Here is an 8,449-nt window from a genome sequence, read left to right as displayed (position 1 = left end):
GTTCACTGAAATCCGCAATTCATTAAGAGTTCCTTGGAATGTACCCAGTGTCCTTTTCTCTCTTCCAAGATTCTACCCCAATACCTGTCTGGCTTGATGGACGCTGCTCTCGGGCTTTGCCTGACCACAGCTCACTGATGACTGGTATAGCATTGCCCCACGGTGTCTCATGAACTGATTGGAGGCCGTGTGTCAGGAGCACACTACCCAAACCTCGGCTGCCGCCGTACTGTGGGACTGTGCGTGCGGGTGAGAGTTGTAGGTCCCTGGTGCTCAGGAAGGAGTCCTCGACACAAAACCCTCTCTGAGGAGCCTCCACCTCTGTGACCGTGGTATCCACACGAGTCACGTGGAGCTCCACGTGAGGACGTGGCTCTTCCCCGGACGTGTTTATCCAGCCCTCTGTGCGTCAACACAGATGCCTGGGTGTTTATTTCCTACTTTGAGTAATACTCTAACTTCATTTCTCAGTTATTCAAATGACAGAGTCTTTCAGCTCTGGCCGCAGGAGCTCTTTAGTGTCTTCTATGTCTCTCTAACATGTCATTACTGCATCTCTCTGCCTCTCTGTCTCTCTGTCTCTTTCTCTCTCTTTCTCTATCTCTCTCTCCCTCTCTCTCCCCCACCCCTCTGTCTGAGCATTTTGACTATTTTCTTTTTGGTGATTCATCTTGGATATTTTCTTATCTAGTCCTAGGCTCTTTTTGTTGTTGTTGTTGAAAATTCATAAATAATCAGTTAATATTGTCTCTTAATTTTCATTCTGTTCTTTGTGCTCACACTTCCAGATTAGATTACTAGAAAAACCACATAGTCATCTCCAATAATGCAGTGCTCTGGAATGGATACAAGAGGGGCCAACAATGCTGAATTCCACAGTTGGTCATACCTTAGTAAGCTGCAGAGCCATCCTCCATGCACGGCATGTGACGATATACTTTTCACCCTGTCCGTGGCGATACAAAAGTACACAGTCCAAACCGTTACCACTTCAGTTCATGTGTTGTAAGTCTACGGCTGTTGAAAGATGGACTAAAGAGGTTGAGTGATGTTCTCACAGATTCCCTATGATGTATAAGATAAAAGAGAACCATTAACTTGTATATCTTATTTATGGGGAAGCCGAAGTGGGCTCTATGGATTGTCAAACACTGTGAAATACAACTGTGCGGAGCCATGCATTTTTGCTAATCATTCTATTGTTTGTCTGAGCGGCCGCAGTAAGGTAGGTTGCTCAGTAGAAGCTCAGCGGTTTATCTGTCTTCATTGCATGTGGAGGGCTGTTTTCATAATTAATGTTTAAATTATGCTAATGAGCTGCCGATACACTCTTCGGAGGAGGCCTCTGGTCATATACCGCACAGCACTGGCAGGTGGCCAGCCCCGGGAGCGTTTGCACTGAGTCCCCCTCGGGGAGGGGCCCCGGGAAAGGCCAGAGCGTCACGGGCACGCCCTGTGCCCAGGTATCGAGGGCGGTTCCTGGGTCTCCGGATGCATCCCGGAGCCTGCGCCGTGGTTCTGGACGGAGCTGCGACGTACAGCTCCTGAGGTGTTTGTATCTGTGAGCGGCTAGCCAATCGTATTTATGTACATTACACTGAAGGATCTCTGCTTGGAGTGTAGGTGTGGCTAAGTTCGAACTGTGGCTCTGCTGCTCCAGATCACCTCGGCATGTTAAAATTCTCCTGCATAAGCCAGAGACATGAAATACCTGCCTCTTTTGAGTTATCATTTTCTAGATGAGCACTGCAAATGTAGCTATATGCCTGGCTTATAACGGATATGTAATAAATATTAGTTCCAAGACATGATTTGAGGACCGTCCTGGTGTGCATGAATTATACTGAAAGCACTTCTGCAACACTATCAGGCGGACACGTCTGACTGTCACCACTATCGCTGAGTCTGACACATGTGCCAAGCTCCGGCCGCATCAGAAATTCCGTTCTCAGAGGCGGCCAGACAGGAAGCGCGCACAAGTCTCTCACTCTAAATGCCTGCCCTGATTTTTTTGTTGTTGTTGTTACATCGCCCTTGTGAGTATTAGAGTGTGAGCTTGGGGTGCGTTGTCGCTGGTCCTGGGTGTGGTCTGTGAATTCACATAAGGGACTTCACCAGTAGGTTTTAGTCGGCAGCATGGTTTCCTTGGTCTGAAGGACGGATGGACGACTTGAGAGGCACACTCGCCATCCCTAAGCGGGAATTCCAAGCCCCGCGGGCATCTGCAGCCCACAGCTCTAATCTTTGCCTGCCACGGATGCCAGTGTAAGCTCCAGAATAGAGCTGCCTCTGCCGAGTCTTCCTCGCGGGCCGTGTCAGGCGCCCTGTGCAGCCAGGGAGCAGGCTGGACAAGCTGTCTGTGCCTACTGGCAAGCGAAAAGTTCCCCTAGACACACCAGTGTGCTTGGGAGACTTGGCCAAAAGTGGCTCCTGAGATGATCAGAAGACCATAGTGCATGTGAGCACCGTGGCGGTGAGTCACACGGAGCCTCAGTCTGAGCAAGGGGAGAGGAAAGGGAAAGAGGGAGGGCACAGCTCATGAAATGAAAGGAGATGAGCCACCTCAGACACAGGCGAGCGTCAGGATTGCTGACTGGGAACCACGGGGAAAGCGAGCCGGCGAGCGGGCCCCGAGAGCCCCGCATCCCGAGCAGGGAGAGGGGCACGGGCCTGGGCTCCTGTAACATCATCTCTGAGCGTCTGCAGGGGGAGGTAAGCGAGGTAGAACTGAGAGCAGCAGTTGCAGAGGGGCTGTGCCGTTCTAATCCTCTGTGTCATACAAACCCTCTGCCTCCCATTACTCTCTCCATCTTCTCTCAACTGTTACTACTTGGAGAACGTAGACCAACAAGCCCCCCTCACATCCCCGGTGCAGGTGTACAACGAGGAAACCCCCTCTGGCCACTTTCCGTACGGGTTCACAGACGGGTTCACACATCACTCCACAATCTCAGGCCCAGGCATTTATCCAAGAGAAAATGGAGGCAGGCATCCATACGTACACGAAGGTAGAGAGCGGCTTTATTCATAATAGTCCCAAATGAGAAAACCCTGCCAACAGGAAAGAGAATGAGCTCTTGGTAGTCTGCTGTAGTGTTTGGTGAGCAGTTGTGTGGAGCGCTTCTTGCTTTGTGGACGGGTGGGAACTGTGGGAGGTTCTGAGGGCTTTGGAGAAGACCCTCAGCTGGAAGGGGTTTGCGTGCTGGCTGGCATCTCCGGGGATCTGTGTTTGGGGTTCTTGAAGTCTGCCCACTTGTGAAAAGCATCAATTGTGGACATCCTGTGACATACTAATAAGGCACTTCATTTTCCTCTGCATATCAATCCCTTACCAAGAGCAAACTAATCCATTTTTAACTTTTTTCACCCCTGCTAGCTTCTTTCCATTAAAAAATAATACTCGTTTCTCTCTCCTTGAAAAAGAACGGATGCAAAGGTCTCCTGACATCAAAGCTGCTATTTCAGATTTTAGCACAGGAATGGAATTTCCTCTGTGAACTCAGGCTAGCTACACGGAAAGGAAAAGGGACTCTGGGAGGCTTTCCAGTGGAATCCTTCAACTTGCGTGAATTCCTCTACGTGTGCAGCAGTCTTTATTCCACGTTTGGTGAGATGCCCAGAAAGGCCCAGAAAGGTCAGAGGCTGAGATTTGTGGGAAGAGGGGTCCCCGGTGCACAGGTCTCCAGTTAGAATTTAGTCAGAGGAGAGCTGATGGCCAAAAGTTTGAAAGACACACATTTGCTTCTTTAGTATAGACCTTTATGCTAATTGGTGTCTCTGTGATTCCACCCTAACTGGGTGGGAGAGAACTCTCTTTCACAGCAGTTATTGCTGAAGTGGCTATGAACTAGCTTTGACTTTCATGAGCATTCGTGCTCATTATCCCCGCAGGCTCCCCGGCCCCCTTTCTGTAGCATGGGAAATGGGTAGGACAGAATTGCCAAAGGGAGTGATATCGAGCAATTGAATCACAAACTTTGATCATGGCACAAACGGTAGGAAATAAACGGAACCTCTGTACCAATAAAGGCCTCTGCCGTGTCCTCGGATGGGGTGAACACGGGGCCCTTAGTCAGCTGCCGATTTTAATGGAGGTCGAACACGAGCCATTCCCAGAGACCGACGCAGCACCTGCAGGGCTCTTAGAGAACCAGAGCGAAGGGGGTGGAGCTCTGTGCGGGGGTGGGGAGAGGGGGTCACGTCTGAAGAGATTTGTGACAGGGCTTTGGCAGCGTGGGGGGAGCTGCCTTTGCTTCCGAACTGCTATGGCTTCTTCCTTAAAAAAAAAAAATGCCATGGACTGCAGCTAAAGACCACTGCCTCACCCGTTCCCTCTCCTCTTCCAAAGTGATTAGTCTCCTGAAGGTCCTGTGTATCATATCAGTATGCATTTTAAACCTGTTGTATCTGTATTTGCTCCTTACGTTTTAAAATTTGTATAGCATCATACTTTATATATATATAAATACAGACACATATACACACATGTGTATATATGTGTGTGTGTGTGTGTATATACACACACACACACACACACACACACACACACACACACACACACACAACTTGTATTTTCCACTCCAAGTTGTTAGAGGTACCTCTGCGTTCTGCGTTGTGAGACACTGGTAGCCTCTGCGTACTGATGCACAGTGTACAGTAGTAAGAGTAAAGTTCAGTTTATCAGGTCCTCCCTCTCCTGAGAGGACACTTTACTGAGTAGCCATGACAAGATGCCGCGCATCCTCACGGTACGGTCGTGTATGAGCATTTCCCTGCGGTGCATATCGTTCTTCGTCAGCAAGCACGTTGTACGTGGCGGTCAGTGAAGAGGCTGGCTGGCTGGCAGCGTCCCAGCAGTGCGCACGGTGGATGTGATCAGGTGGCGTGGCAGCCGCTGGTTGCCAGCTCCAGGGCTCCTTCCCCCTGGGCTCCGCGTGGCCCGGAGGCCCCTCCGCATGGCGGCTCCTCGGCTCCGCGTGGCCCGGAGGCCCCTCCGCATGGCCGCTCCTCGGCTCTGCATGGCTCTCCTCGGCTCTGCGTGGCCCGGAGGCCCCTCCGCATGGCGGCTCCTCGGCTCCGCGTGGCTGCTCCTTGGCTCCGTGTGGCCTGGAGGCCCCTCCGCGTGGCTGCTGCCAAAGGCGTCACCGAGCGAGCCTGTAGGCGGCGGTGTGCGGTCAGCAATGTCGCAGGCAGTCTTCAGGTGTGGCTGGCGTGTGATCTTTGTCCTGCCTCTCTCCAGTCACTGGCCTCAGAACGACGTAGGTGGGGGGAGTTCTGAGTGCCCCGACCGAGCGATGCCCCACCCCGGCGGGGCGCCCTCCGGCCCTGGCCTCGCCTGCCATGCCCAGCGGCCGGGAGGGAGGTTTTATTGCAGGCATGCGACCTTATTTGGGGTGTAATGGCCTGTTATGTTCAGTTTCCTGTCACAGACGGCAAGACTTAATTCTTCCTGATGCAGTAATGTTCCAAATTAGCCCTCCCGTGGTTCCAGCTATGCTTTGCATGTGTTCCCCAAATTGTTTTGGAAACATAATCCTCACATTTACATGTTAATGACGCTTAGCGATGGGACCTTTGGAAGGCCGGGTTGTGAGGCCACGCAGGCGTGGGCTGGCGGAGGGGGGTCTGTGTGAACTGAGCACACCGGCCCTGGCCCTCCGTGGGTGCCGCCCGCCGAGCCCGGCCAGCAGCTGGCTGGCCCCGGAAGCAGGAGCCGTGCCTGGCGATTGTATCATGCCAGCAAGAAGCAGACTGCGGCAGCTGTGGTTTTCATTCTCTCAGTAGCAGTCAGCAACCTTGCTAGCATCACGATCATTGTCCAAAGCATTTTTATTACCATGTCTCACTTTTATCGTTACCATCACATGAGAAAGAAAAATAAGCCATTAGGTGCGCCTCTCTGTAGCTCGGAGAAGTTTCTGGAATCTGGAGAGGCCCATCCCAGTGATGGAGTTCCTGGTAACAGGGAAAAGTTGTTGCGGCAGAGGACGCACATGCTTGTCTCTGAGGGGCGCTGTGCGCTGTGGGCTCTGCTAAGATCCGGTTACGCCGACAAAGGCATCATGTCCTCCCTGCTCACACGCATAGCACCCTGGTTTAGATCTGTCTTGAACTGCGGCCTAAGTGCTCTCTTTGAGCGTCTGTTTGGACCAGGGAGAGTCGTGCTACCTCAAGAAGCCAACTGGCTTGCAGAGAAGAGGGGCAGTCGCTGTGCTCAGAGGCGTCTAGCTGGCAGCCTGGCCGTCCGCGTCCATGTCTGCTTCCCAGAGCCTTTGCAGCCTGCAGCTGGCACCGGATCTGAAAAAGTCGCTGATCTCCATGCACAGCTGGAGAATTTCAGAAGGAGAAGAAGCCGAGGCCTAATTCCATTTCAAATGGAATTTTCTTCCTTTTCTCTTTCTAACATGGGAGTGACTGAGAGGAAAACAGAAGAGTGTTAGAAGTGCTCAGGCTGTGAAGATGGATCAGGTGGAAAGGCCACGTGGGCAGAAGCAAGCACCAGAAATGATTTTTGACTGGCACTTGAAATGGCCTAACGACGCCCTTGCGGCTGCTAAGCTCCGCGGGCGCGTCGGAGCCGGTCTGAGCACTCCCAGCTCCTGACAGGAGGACACTTCCTGTCTCCCCTCCTTGTCACCTCTCCTGGTGGTGCCACGAGCTTGCTTTCGAGAGAAGCAGGCCTGGAGTAGACATTGAAAAGAGGGGACTAGAAAGGAAGACAGTTCTGTGTATCTGGGCCTCTTACAAACCGCACACACAGCAGGGGGATTTTAAGAATAGCCTCTTTAAAACATCCCTCGTACCAGATGTGTTTTCCGCTCACTATGGGAGATGACACTGCTAAACTTCACATCCCTTTCCACTATCACTGAGAGGTTTAAATAGAGGAGAATACCTATATCAACCAAGCTCACGGCACTGCAGGGTACAGTTCACTTCATACCTGGCCAACAAATGAAGGCAAATTTCTAATCCAGAATGTAACTATCTGTGCTTGATGAGGGTGGACAACAGACACGCTTAATAACAATTTAAAACCCAGGCCATGGGGCTTACGCAAATTCCGTGTCTGCCCGCTGAATTTCTCACTTCAAATAATAGACCACATTGAAAATAGAAAGTACAAGGCACTGGGATTTTGACAGAAATGGGATAGAAGGCACTCACATGGACTTCTTGGCTGTGGTTCACCCAGAAACACAACTTGGCTCTGAGGTGGCGGTCCTCTGGTGACGGGGTGCCGTGTGGGGCGCCCGGGACGCGCCCTTGTGCTGTGATGGTTCCTGCGCTGCTGCTAAGTAGTTCTGAAATCTTGGGAGACCTCTTGGCCCTTTCAGTCTCTTCCAGTGTAGAGTAGGGAATGGAAAGTCACCCTCAGTATCCAGTGGAGGTTTAGTGATCTCTGTGTATCTCACGGTCCTGCTGGCTGGGATTGTTCAATTCTGTGTGCGGAGCTGGTGCTGCTTCCTAATACGCTGGTACTCAACGCACAGCAGGCTTTGACTGTTTCCCGGGTCCACGGCAGCTAGAGTGAGTCGTACGACTTATCAGTGCACTAAGAGTTTAATGTCGCCTTGGTACCCAGAGTGAGTTAGAGAGCCCTGTGCCCTCCCTGCCGTCCCAGCCTGCCATCACTGCTGTTAGAGCCCTTCACGTGTAGGGGCCTGTGTTACACACCCAGAGGACCAGATGGCGGGAGAAGGGAGGGGAGTACTCTCTGGATTCTGAGAAGGGAAGCAATCAGAAGGTAGGTGTGAATTTACTAAGGTGTGCATGGCCATCTTACTATAATTCGGACTCAGTCTGGAAATGATGAGGGTTAAATTTTGTATAAGATATCAACTGCTGGGGGATTGCTAACTGACTTACAGTACTTGAAAGGGGAAACGATATCACTGTGGTAAGAAGAACCACTTTTATGATGGGTAGACACCATACCTGGTAGCAGCTCCCTTGAACCCGAGACAGAGACCAGAGAAGAATCACAACAGCGCAGCCACGGTAGCAGGGGGAGGACACAGCTGCAGCGCAGGAGGAGGAGATGCAGAGCTGCAGGAGGAGGAGATGCAGAGCTGCAGGAGGAGGAGATGCAGAGCTGCAGGAGGAGGAGATGCAGAGCTGCAGGAGGAGATGTAGAACTGCAGTGCAGGAGGAGATGCAGAGCTGCAGGAGGAGGAGATGTAGAGCTGCAGGAGGAGATGCAGAGCTGCAGTGCAGGAAGAGATGCAGAGCTTCAGGAGGAGGAGATACAGAACTGCAGGAGGAGATGCAGAGCTGCAGGAGGAGGAGGAGATGCAGAGCTGCAGGAGGAGATGCAGAGCTGCAGGAGGAGGAGATGCAGAGCTGCAGGAGGAGGAGATGCAGAGCTGCAGTGCAGGAGGAGGAGATGCAGAGCTGCAGGAGGGGATGCAGAGCTGCAGGAGGAGATGCAGAACTGCAGGGCAGGAGG

This window comes from Dipodomys ordii, unplaced genomic scaffold (assembly GCF_000151885.1).
Source record: "Dipodomys ordii isolate 6190 unplaced genomic scaffold, Dord_2.0 Scaffold11, whole genome shotgun sequence".
Lineage (NCBI taxonomy): Eukaryota > Metazoa > Chordata > Mammalia > Rodentia > Heteromyidae > Dipodomys > Dipodomys ordii.
Note: the sequence above shows the minus strand (reverse complement) of the source record.